Below are 13,409 nucleotides of genomic sequence, written 5' to 3'. Positions count from 1 at the left end.
ATACTATAGACTCACTGTAAAAAATACATTTACCAAGATCAGCCAACAGAAAATGTATAGAGATGAAACAAATTATTCATGGCCCCACCACCCAGATGATGCCCTCTTCTGACTCAGCCAAGAATTTCCTGATCGAGGAACCCTACCCATCCAAGTTATACCAGCCTCTGATATTCCCCCATGATTAGGTTTGGTCCATTAAACACAAAATGAAAGGATCCAGAACTTCGGCCATGAGCAGAGTGAGGATATTTGGAAATGTCTCTCTCCCTGTTTGCTGGCCACAAGATATATTGGTAAGGCCATCATCCTTATCGGCATTCAAGGCCTAAAAGCCATGTTGGACACCAGCAGATACCTGTGATATGTAAGCAAATGGTTTCAGACAAATGAGCTGGAGCTCCTCAATTCTCCCCAAAGCAAGCACATTCGGGTATCAATTTGAGACTCTTTAGCACTCTTTCGGAGATAGACATGAATGCATACACACACACACACACACACACACACACACACGATATTCATATGTAAAGTGATTTATATTATGCAACTCATTTTAGATTACCCCATTTTTAAAATAATTTCTCCTGTTTCTGGTTTAAATCTAAAATCTTCAAATAGGGATACGTGGGTGGCTCAGTCGTTAAGCCTCTGCCTTCGGCTCAGGTCATGATCCCAGGCTCCTGGAATCAGGCCCCACGTCGGGCTCCCTGCTCAGCAGGAAACCTGCTTCTCCCTCTCCCACTCCCCCTGCTTGTTTCTCTCTCTCGCTGTGTCTCTGTCAAAAAAATAAATAAAATGTTTAAAAATATATATATAAAACCTTCAAATAGATGTTTTGATTTTTCTGGAAGCAAGCATTTGCCTATCATAAAATATTTAAAGCTCACTCTTCTGCAACGTTTTTCTTTTAAAGAACATGACTACTTTTAGTGTACCAAGTCTATAATCAACTTTAAGTGGCTTTCATTATTATCCCACCATGTACTCAAGTCTTAAAAAAGTTGAATTTGAAAGCTCTGGTGATTTTAGAGTAAGGGAAGAGCTCCACCTTATGGTGATGTTTTGAAGTACACAAAGAAAAGGCAGTTAAGCTCTCGGAACCCAATTTTTCTGTCCTCTCTGTCACTCCACCTACAAGATTTTTAGAATTCTCCTAGAAATTTCTAGGGGGAAGGAATAAAAGAACGCAGACCACATCTTCCAACAAACAGCAAATCCTCTTCCACAATATGCTCAAAGTGCCAAAATGGCCAGGACTGAGTTAAGGTTAGGCAAAACGTTTCACTTGGTTGTCAGACGGGGTACTAGATAAGAAGCTACGTGTAAAACACTGGAGCCTTTTTTACTTGATACCGAATAATAATAATACTAGTAATAGATAGTGATTATTGAGTACTTACTGTGTGTCAGGTTATGTGCCATATATATGCATGAGTGTGTATGTGTGTGTGTGTGTGTGTATAAAATATAACATATATATATATACTAATTTAATACTCATACAACCTTATACGGTAGATATTATTATTAACTCTAATTTATGGATGAAGAAACTGAAGCCTAGAGAAGTTACATGAAACTGTTCAGGCCACATAGCTAGTAAGTGCTATTAAGAGCCAGGTACTTGAAACTCACCAGCCCAGACTCTAAAGCACTGTGCCATACTTCCCCTCTTTATAACTCAAATTTGGTATAAGCGCTCTTGAAATAAACAACTTGAGGCCATGGTCTTGTCCACATTCTTTGTCAAAATTAGCAAAGGTAGGACAAGACCCCTGGTTCGATTTCTATTCCTTCCATGGTCATCACAAATTTCTAATTATTTGGCCTACCTCCTATGTTCTTTCTCTACTCTGGCAAAGATTGTGATTTTGAGTAGGAAGTCTTATAGCAGAATGCTATACATTGAATGTTTGTGTCCCTCCAAAATGCATGGGAGCCATGTCCCATGACATAGGTTATGTTGAAACCTACTCTCCTCTACGATGGTGTTAGCTGGTGGAACCTTTGGAAAGTGCTGAGGTCATGAGAATGGAACCCTCATGAATGGGACTAATGCCCCTCTAAGACACCCGGGAGAGCTCTGTTGCCCCTATACCTCCCTGTGAGGACACAGCTGGAAGTCAGCCTTCTATGAACTAGGAATTGGGCTCTCAGCAGACTGAATCTACTTGATCTTAGATTTTCTGCCTCCAGACCATGAGAAATAAATGTTTGTTGTTTGTGTCACCCAGTCTTTGGTATTTCTTTCTTTTTTTTTTTTTTAAGATTTTATTTATTTATTTGTCAGAGAGAGACAGCAAGAGAGAGCACAAGCAGGGGGAGCAGCAAGCAGAGGGAGAAGCAGGTTTTCCACTGAGCAAGGAGCCCGATGCGGGCCTCGATCCCAGGACCTAAGATCATCACATAAGCTGAAAGCAGACGCTTAACTGACTGAGCCACCCAGGCGTCCTCAGTCTTTGGTATTTCTGTAACAACAGTGTGGATTGACTAAGGCACTGAGAGTCTAGATTTTCTGTCCTTTCACCACTTATTTTACACATTTTCCTACTCCCCATCTCAGACCCCTCAAACATCATTCATTTAAAACCATGTTGATGGGGCGCCTGGGTGGCTCAGTGGGTTAAAGCCTCTGCCTTCGGCTCAGGTCATGGTCTCAGGGTCCTGGGACCGAGCCTCACATCAGGCTCTCTGCTCAGTGGGGAACCTGCTTCCTCTTCTCTCTCTGCCTGCCTCTCTGACTACTTGTGATCTCTATCAGATAAATAAATAAAATCTTTTAAATAAATAAATAAAACCATGTTGAAAATCACACATTTCTAAAAAATCCACCAGTGTTAATTCGATTCAAATCAGGATTTTTCTGAAAGCACTTATTTCTGAGACAAAATTGGTCTCCTGTGCTATTTTTTTAAAATTTGGTAAAATCTATAAGCCTGGTGTTTGTTTTCAGTTTGAAGAAGCACTAGTTTTTGTTAGTTTTAAAGTAAGCTTTACTGGGGCATCTGGGTGGCTCAGTTGGTTAAGCATCTGCCTTGGGCTCAGATCATGATCCCAGGGCTCCCTGCTGAGCAGGGAGCCTATTTCTCCCTCTCCCTCTGACCCACCCTCTGCTTGAGCTCTCTTTCAAATAAATAAATAAAATATTAAAAAATAAAATTAAATAAGCTTTATTAAGGAGGGCACTTGATATAATAAGCACTGGGTGTTATATCCAACTGATGAATCACTAAATTCTACCCCTGAAACTGACAATACAGTACATGTTAACTAAATTGAATTTAAATACAATTAAATTAATTTAATACAATTTTTTAAAAACTTTATTTTGGAATAATTTTAGAATAAAGAAAAGTTGCAAAGATGATGGGGAATTCCTGTATGTCCCTCACCCAGTTGCCCTAATCTTACATAAGTATGACCCAGTACTATGGTACATTATTACTAATTAAACCACAGATTTTAGGTGGATTTTTAAAAAGATCTTATTTATTTATTTGACAGAGAGAGACACAGTTGGAGAGGGAACACAAGCAGGGGGAGTGGGAGAGGGAGAAGCAGACCTCCCACTGAACAAGGAGACCTATGCAGGGCTGGATCCCAGGACTGAAGGTGGACACTTAACGACTAAGCCACCCAGGCGTCCCTTTAGGTGGATTTTATCAGTTTTTCCATGAATGTTCTATTTATCACTCTAGGATCCAACCCCAGATATCACCACAGTTAGTGTAATGACATTTTTCACATCTACCAAAAATTACTTCATTCCTCATCAAATACCCAATCATTAGCCCCACTTCCCTGGCTGGCAAATATGGCTTTTAAGTTTCTTGGAGTCTATAACAGTTCTGCCTCCTTTGTGTTTTCTTGCCACTTGTTTATGGAAGGAACTGGATCATTTGTTCTGGAGACCATTCCACATTTGGGGTTAGGCTGACTGCCTCCCAACGGTGTTGGTTAAGGATACTCCTCTGTCCTCCATATTTCCTGTAAATAGGTATCTAGATCTAGCATGGGGGTTGGTCAAATTTTTCCTCTAAAGATCCAGATAATAAACATTCTAAGCTCTGCAGTTCATATGGTTTCAACTCTGCCATTGCGGTGCAAAAGCAGCCATTGACAATAGGTAAACAAATGGATGTGGTTGGGTCTCAATGAAACTGTATTTATAAAATCGGGTAAAGGGCTGAATTTGGCTGGGAGACCACAGTTTGATGATCCTTATCTAGAGGATCAGTCAGACCGGACTTTAGTGGTTTGGTTTTGTTTTTGTAAGAATAATTCTTTGACAGCACTGGGTATCTCCTGTGGCTTCATCAGGTGGCATATCACATCTGGTTGTGTCTTTTAGTGATGTTGCATTTGGAGGGGTTCATATGTTACCAGCTTGATCCATCCATCATGAAGGTCTCCTTCAGTGGGCTGTATTTCAACCTTCCTCTCTCTTCTGTGGTTGGGAGCACTTGTGCAGTGCTTGCCTTGAACAACCACTCATGAGCACCTCTGCCCAACATTTGTTATTCCCCTTGGCATCTTTCGTTTCAAACAGCACATAAAATAGTAGCCCTAAACTTTCTTAGAGTGCCACAAACTCTACCACTTGGTAAAGAAGTCTTCAGGGGGGTACCTGGCTGGCTCAGTCAGTGGAGAGTGAGACTTGATCTTGGGGTTGGGAGTTCTGGCCCCCTGGGTGGGTGTAGAGATTACATAAAAACAAAATCTTAGAGGCACGTGGGTGGTTCAGTCAGTTAAGCATCCTACTTTATTTCACCTCAGGTCATATCAAGGTCATGAGATCAAGCCCCACGTGAGGCTCTGCACTCAGCACGGAGCCTGCTTCAGATTCTCTCTCTCCCTCTCCCTCTGCTCCTCCCCAGCTCATGCTCACACACATGCTCTCTCTCTCTAAACAAATAAATAAAATCTTCTAAAAAATAAATAAAATCTCTTTAAAAAAATGAAAAAGTTTCCAGATTTCTTGAGGCACAGATTCTGGACTCCTCTAGATCAGAGGTTGTGTACAGACTGCAGGCTTTTTTCCCCCAAAGATTTGTTTATTTATTTGAGAGAGAGAAAGAGAAAGAGAGAGGAGGGAAGATCAGAGGGAGAGAATCTTCAAGCAGACTACCTGCTGAGAGCTGAGCAGGGAGCCTGAAGTGGGACTTCTCCTTGAGATCATGACATAAACCAAAACAAAGAGCTGGACGCTCAACAGACTGAGCTACCCAGCTGCCCCCAGGCTGCAGTTTTCACTTTCTACAAAAATGAATTCCTTGCTAACTTCTCAAATCTAGAATATTTTCCATAAAAAATCTGGCTTTTCCAGTCCTCTTGGAAAATAAAGGAATCTGGCCACTTTGGACCAGGAGTGGCAAGAACTGACTGGAACTTCAAGCGCCTGCCCCCTTTATATGAGGCCTCCATATTAGGTGCACACTAAGGAATGGTGGGGACTGTGGCTTCCTGCGAAGGCACATCCCCTGCTATTTACCACTTGAGCACCTGTGAGCTTCTCTGGCAACTTCCAAATGAGTTGCTAATGTTTCCATATTTAATACATTTACTTTATGCACCCTTCTCCAAGTTGTCCCATTCTCCTTCCCACTTATATCTCCCACACCCCCAACCTTTACTGGTTTCTTATATGTCTTTCCAGAGTTACTTCATTACAAACAAATGAAGTGTGCAGCAAGCACTAGTTTTCATGGAAAATACGAAATGGTATTTTTCCAATACTTCCAACACTATTACCAAAGTCATATTCCATTAAGAGGAAACCCCTTTCTTACTCATTCATCCAACAAAAATTTATTGAGCTTTTAACTACTCCTGAGCTCTGGGGACACAATAATGAAAAAGCCAAATATGGTCCCTGGTCTGATGGAATTTATGGTTTGGAATATAATTCAAAATAGAAAAGAGAGAAGATGACTGACCCAGGGATGCCTTCTAGATATATATATATATATATATATATATATATATATATATATTTTAATAATGTACTACCTTCAAAGAAGAGTTATCAGCATGCAATTCTCTATGTGACAAAAAAGTATGTTTATAATCTTTGTAATGCATCAATAGAAAGTAAAACCTATGAATATTCCAATGGGGAAAAACAGAATCATGTTCTATATTCGAAAATTACCAGATGACATTTTTCGTAGCCTGCCAAAACAAGGGAATTAGAGAGGTCTAGGGCTGCCCTCGAGGCCACCCTGCCATGGGCATCTTGCCTTTGGAATCTGGAATTCTTTACTAAGCTAGGGACAATCTGAAAGCAGCTCAGCCTGACCCAAATGAGAACCTTGGGTAAATTCCTCCTTGCCTTTTTATGCCTGTGATCCCCAGGCACCACCCAAATTGCAAATGCTGGCTGGCCATCAAGAATCCAACAATGTGTTCAATGCCATTCCACTCCTCCTCCCTTCTTTATCCATTTCTTGCCACTTTTCTCTCTCTCGTTTCCACTGCGCAGTCTGGAACTCTTAGTCCATAATAAACAAAGTCTACTCCTATGTCTGCCACGTCTTCCCTGAATACTCACTCTACCTCCTGCTGCTAACTGAAAGCAGGCTCTCTCCTCTACAACACTATGTCCCATAAAGCCGTCTCAAGGCAATTTTTTCTTCGAGAGCTTGCATACTGGGCTGGAGTGAGGGTTAGGGAAAGCCGATTTACCATTCTCCTCATTCCAACCCCCCTGCCCTCACCCCCACACACTGCATTTTCTAAACCAGGGGTTGGCAAACATTTACTTTCAAATACCCGATAGTAGATATTTTAGGCATTGTGGGATCTACTGGCCCTGTTGCAACTACCTAACTCTACTGTTGTAACTTGAAAGCAGCCATAGACAATATGCAAACAAATGTGTCCCAATAAAACTTTATTTACAAAAACAGGCACCAAAACTAGATCTGACCCAAGAAAAGTTTGCTGACTTTGTATTCTAAACTATTACTCTTTCCGACTCCTGCAAAACAAAACAAATCCCTTCTTACTTGAAAATCACATTAACTATATACCCCATCTTACCTCTCTCCCTTGTTCCCGTCATGTACTCACCTTCCGGTCCAGCCATGTTTACTAAGGATCCTAGCATCTGGTTTATAGGTCACTCCTAGTCCCACCATCATCCTGGATGATTCCTAAATCCAGAAGTATAATCAATGGAACACGACAGCCTCACAGTGCCTTGACTTCCTCAATTCTAATGACTGTCACCCCCATTCCATTTCAGTAACTTACTCCTTTGGGAAATATTACACACTTGATACCTCCAGACCAATATCCCAAGCTGACCACAATTCTTATCCTACGGACTTCCCAACTCTTTGCTCCCCAATAAATCTGCTCTTTGACCTGAGAACCCCTCCATTTTTTCCCAGTTATTTGGCCCCCACCTGGCCTCACTTTCCTCCTCCCCACTATTCCTTCCTCCTCCTCCTCCTCCCCACCATTCCTTAGTGTGCGCCTAATATGGAGCCCTCATGTAAAGGGGGCAGTCACTTGAAGTTCCAGTCAGTTCTTGCTGTATCTCAATCTCCTTGTACTCCCTTCTTTGTTTTTTTTTTTAATATTTTATTTATTTATTTGACAGACAGAGATCACAAGTAGACAAAGAGGCAGGCAGAGAGAGAGGAGCAGGCCCCATGCTGAGCAGAGAGCCCGATGCGGGGCTCGATCCCAGGACCCTGAGATCATGACCTGAGCTGAAGGCAGAGGCTTTAACCCACTGAGCCATCCAGGTGCCCCGCCTTGTACTCCCTTCCTTTCACTGTTCTTCTTTTACTCTCAACACCATATCCCCCTCCTCAATCAATTCAACCCCCAAATTTCTCTGATCCTGTAGCCAAATGGCTGAAGGTACTTGGAGAACACTATACCACTGTATGAATGTGAGCCACAGAAACTTACGATTTTAAATGTTATCTGGTCCCTCACTACCTCTAGTCTATCTTTTTCAGTGGTTTAACTCCCCTATCACATTAAGCTTAGACAAGACAACATAATGCTATAAGGAGATTGCAAATAAATAAATAATCTTAAGAGAGACAGAGAGAGAGATTGATTGCAGGCTTAAAAACCAGAGTCTGAAATCTGATTCCACTCATTATATGTATGATCTTGAGCAGATTATCTAACTTCCAATCACATCAGGTTTTTCATGAGGAAAATGGAAATACTTCCTACTTTATATATTAAATAAGATTACATATGTAAAACCATTAGTACAGTGCCTTACCCCCAGCAGATGCTCAATAAATGATAGCTATTAATACAAGCTCACATTCAGCAGGAGACTACAAGTACTTCGCCAAGACCCTTAAGTGTTTCTTAGCCCAAGTTCCCCAGAAAGCAGAGAGCAATGGCTGAGGTCCTATTTGATTGAATCATACAAAATTGCTGACATTCAGCTGTTGTGACATTCAGAAACCAAAGGCTTCAGCCTAATCTATTATTAGAGAGTGCAATCCCAGGAAAGCAGTGGGAGAGGTGGCGGGGTGCGGGTGGTATGAAGGAATAAGAGAATCAATACGAAGGTGCACTGGTATCACACTTGAGCTCATGGGGCCATTTCTTGAAAGATCATAAATACATGACTTACAACTCTGATCGGTCGACAAGGAAGATAGAAAGAGAATTTAACAGCTAGCTCTCAGCTTTCATCAGCCAAAGCTTTGCACCGCTGGGTCAGGTTAGCTCCTCTATACTGTGCATGGCGTCTGGGCACCCACAGGAAAGCCCCAGGGCACGTGGTGAGATGCTGGTAGATGGCACTGGTCTGAGCTGATCAGAGCCTACTCAGAGAAGGGGCTAGGACACAAGCAGTAGACCAAAGGCCACTGAAACAGACAAGGCCAAGAGGATCTGGACTGGTAAGAGGTGGCTGATACCACACATGAATTCCCTCCATTTCTTTTTACTCTGCACTTTCCTATAACTGTAATTCACTCTTTCTTTCTGTCAGAGGAAAGGATATCCCTCCACTCATTCAGGCCTAAAGCCCACTCCCACTTGTGCTCTCAATCTCTATCCCTCCCACCTCGGACATTTTACCTTCTTCAACTTCTCCCACTTTCCCGATCCCTTCCCCTCTACCTTTGTACCATCTTTAGGCTTTCCTTAACATCTCCTTCCTTTACTTCACACAGGCTTCCAGCTATTTCCTTCTCTCTTTCCTTTCTTTCTCAGCAAAATATCTTCAATGAACTCCAAAATTACTATCTCTACTTTCTCACCTTAGAACTACATGAACCGATCTCATCGCTGTCCTATAACACATTTGCTGAGGTCACCAACGACATCCATCTGACCAGATCCCTTAGACATGATGCTGGCTCTATCTATCTTGGTTTGGCTGCAGCATTTGGTCCTGTTGACCCCTCCATTCTTACTGAAATTCTTGGTTCAGTTACCACACCACCATTATTTGCTGCTTCTCCTAATTCCTTGGCTGGTCTCTTTCCTCTCAGCCTCTATCTGGTCCTTAAGAGTTGGTGCTCCCAGGAATACTTTCCTCAGCCTCCTTCTTCTCTTACTCCACACACGCTCCCAGGAGGTCATCATCTAGGCCTCAGATTTCAAGTATGACCATGCGCTGATGACTTCCAGATTCGTATCTCCAGCCAGAGCTCTCTACATGCTCATCTTGGAAATGCCCACCAAGCAGCTGGATGTAGCCACCAAAGCAAGATACATCCAGCTGCTTGAGGGGCCCCTCGAACTCCACATATTAACACCTGAACTCATTATATTCCCAACCATCTCCACTCTAATCTTGCCCACCGAGTTCAGCTGCAGACCATGCCTGCTATCCTCATTCCACTTTGCATTTCATGCAACAGTCAATGCCTAGGCATCTACTCTAGGCCATACAGTGTTCTGGATGCTTGCTCTGACTTCTTCTGGCTCGCCATACCCCAGCACTTGCTTTTTGTTCCTGGACCCTTCATTTGAGCTACCCTTTAAGTTCCTCTACCAGTGAAGGATTTGGGCACTGGAAACACGAGTTTTTCATAGAAAAAAACCCTGGACCCCTGGCAGCACTAAGGTCAGCTGAAGTACCTGCCCCAGGGTAGGACTGTAGTCCAAGGGCCATACCCTCTGCATCACCCAGCTCAGGGCATAGGGGCACGTGCAGTGGGGGTTGGATAGAGAGGAGGCTATCCTTTCCTCTGAGCAAAAAAAAAAAAAAAAAAAAAAAAAGAGTGAATTATAGGAAAGTGCAGAGTAAAAAGAAATAGAGGGAATTCATGTGTTGTATCAGCCACCTCTTACCAGTCCAGATCTTCTTGGCCTTATCTGTCTCAGTGAACTTTGGTCTACTGCTTGAGGTGGCTCTTTGAACAAGCTATACCTCCTCCTTCCAGGAAGTACTAGGGACTACAGAAAATATGTAGCCAGTAACTTTTACCATACTTCATTCAAATATTAAATCCTGAAATTCCTAGCCTAACACACACCTTCCATTCCATTCTAAGCCTTCCAGCCATAGACTTCAGTCTTTGTCCGTACTATGTCTGGGACATGGATACAAATAGTTGAATCCCAGGTCACGGTTTGGGCACTTTCAAGTTAAAACTCTGTTACCAGGGCACCTGGGTGGCTCAGTCAGTTAAACATCTGCCTTTGGCTCAGACAGGGTCCTGGGATTGAGCCCCACATAGGGCTCTCTGCCCAGCAGGGAGCCTCCTTCCCCCTCTCCCTCTTCCCCTCCCCGCTGCTCCTGCTTTCATGCACTCTCTCTCTCATGCTGTCTCCCTCTCTCAAATAAATACATAAAATCTTTCCCCAAAAAATAGCCCTTGTTACTGGTTCCAACTCTGTTCTGACCTAGATGTCCTGGCTGAATGGCTGACACTCCAAAACAAGTGAGTGAAATGGGTGGTTAGACAAGATCATGAAGGGCCTTGAACATGAGATTGTGTAGCCAAACTATGGAAAGAACCTAGATGTCCATCAACAGATGAATGGATAAACAAGATATGATATATATATATATATATATATATATATATATATATATATATAATGGAATACTATGCAGCCATCAAAAGAAATGAAATCTTGTCATTTGCGACGACGTGGATGGAACTAGAGAATATCATGCTTAGCGAAATAAGTTAATTGGAGAAAGACAACTATCATATGATCTCCTGATATAAGGAAGTAGAGATGCAACATGGGGGGTGTGGGGGGTAGGAAAAGAATAAATGAGACAAGATGGGATCGGGAGGGAGACAAACCATAAGGGACTCTTAATCTCACAAAACAAACTGAGGGTTGCTGGGGGGAGGGGGGTCGGGAGAGGAGGGTGGGGTTATGGACATTGGAGAGGGTATGTGCTATGGTGAGTACTGTGAAGTGTGTAAACCTGGCGATTCGCAGACCTGTATCCCTGGGAATAAAAATACATTGTATGTTTATAAAAAAATTAAAAAATTTAAATCAAAAAAAAAAAGAAAGGAAAAAAAAACACATGAGATTGTGAACCATGGACTTAAACTACTAGGAAGTAAGGAGTCTTTCTTGCAGTTTCTAAGCCAGAAAGCAAGAAGATGAAAACAAAAGCCACGCTTTAGAATCTGGTACAAAGAAACAGTAGCGAAGACTGACTGAGGAGGAAAACTGAATGCAAGGAAATCTATTAGAAAGCTATTTCTGGAATCCAGAAATGAGGTAATCAGCCCAGCCAAGGCAACCACACCTGCCTCATCTCTTCACTCCTAATCCCTTGTCCAACAGAATCTAAATGAGGAACCACAGCCAGCATGAGAGGACAGATGGCTATATTTGGAATAAGTTCAGAACATCATAATGACCAATAATGATTGACATCGCTACAGGTCGCTCTTTTGATGGTTTGGATTTTTAAAAAGAGGTCCTTTGCCAATTCAACATAAATGTCTAAAGTGTCCCCTTCACTTTGAGCACTAAAATTTCAGGCTATTTACTAGGGCACTGCCAAGAAGAGGATGACTGTCTCCTAAATTGCCCATGCCTTACTTTGCCAATTGTCCTTCATTAGCCTCTCAGTTTCTAATTGAAAACCCTTTTTTAAAAAAATTCTCTAAAGGCTCACACAGCTTTCATAGTTACAGCCCTGAAACAGAGATGTTAATTATACCTCTAGTGCTGACAAAAACTAATATGAAAATGTTTGTAATGACATTTAGCCAATCAACTAGAGTTTCATTTACTCATTTAAGGAAAGACATTTTACTCATTTGTTCCTATATACAACTGACTTCTCATGTGAATCTTACCACCAACAGTCCAGGTCTACTGTAAAAATATAAAATGTGGAGATGGAAAGAGTGTTAGACAATTTTATAGCCAAGGATTATAAGCTTTTATTTTAATAGTTCCTAGGAAACCAGTGTGATAAACTATAAGACTAAGAAGATAATTAGAACTAGGAAAGAAATATCCATAATTCACTAAAACAAAATATCTTGAACTCCCGAGAAAATTTAATAAAGGTATTGAGATATATTATTGTTCCTCAGCTGTAATGTATCTAAAAGTCTCAAAGATATTTTACATTATCTGCAACAAATTAGCATGATATTCAATTTAATAACACCATCTGCCTAGGAATAGAAAGAATTTTTATTTAAATTTCAAAAAATAAAATAGGCTAGCATATTTTCCTTAATCACTACACTGCAAAATAGAACAATGCTATGCCCAATCCCACAAGACAGGATCATAATCAAATGCCATTTAAAATAAAGAGTTGGGGCAACTGGGTGGCTCAGTTGGTTAAGAGTTTGCCTTCAGTTCAGGTCATGATCCCAGGGTCCTGGGATTGAGCCCCACATCAGGCTCCTTACTCAGCAAGAAGCCTGCTTCTCCCTCTCCCTCTCCCTCTGCTTTCTGCTCTGCCTACTTGTGCATGCATGCTCTCTCTCTCTCTCTCTCTCAAATAAATAAATAAAATTGTTAAAAACAAAAAATAAAATAAAGAGTTATAGTGCTCGCTTTGGCAGCACATATACTAAAATTGGAATAACACAGAGAAGATTAGCACAGCCCCTGCACAAAGATGATATGCAAATTCATGAAGCATTCCATATTTTAAAAATAAAGAGTTACAAAAATCGAGTACTTTTACTATTTAATACTAAGTCTTGGATGGTCAGAAAATCAGTTGAATTATGAAAAAATTCAAAAGTAAATCAAAATCCAAGGCAAGACCTATTATTTTTCTGACCATGCTAATGGATATTATTAACTATTTTAAACCTTACTCTTCTTAAATGTAAGGGAAGACACATCTCTGAACATTGAGCCCTGGCATGTCAGTTTCCAAACAGTTTTCTGAGATTTCTTCAATATTAGCTACATACAATTTTACTCTGCCTCTAAGAGGTCAGTGGTTTGGTATGGTCTGA

The 13,409-nt window shown here is 41.4% G+C and overlaps 1 non-coding gene across 1 annotated transcript; it reads left to right on the top strand.

The window, feature by feature from the left end:
- The first annotated feature begins 12,988 nt into the window (after window positions 1–12,988).
- Window positions 12,989–13,095, top strand: LOC123388565. Its single transcript, XR_006603041.1, has one exon. It is a non-coding gene; the product is annotated as a U6 spliceosomal RNA (small nuclear RNA).
- The last annotated feature ends 314 nt before the right edge of the window (window positions 13,096–13,409 follow it).

This window comes from Mustela putorius, unplaced genomic scaffold (assembly GCF_011764305.1).
Source record: "Mustela putorius furo isolate JIRA1106 unplaced genomic scaffold, ASM1176430v1.1 tig00003901_pilon_pilon_pilon, whole genome shotgun sequence".
Taxonomy (NCBI): Eukaryota; Metazoa; Chordata; class Mammalia; order Carnivora; family Mustelidae; genus Mustela; species Mustela putorius.
The sequence above is the reverse complement of the archived record's forward strand: the minus strand, read 5'-3'. Positions and strand labels throughout refer to the sequence as shown.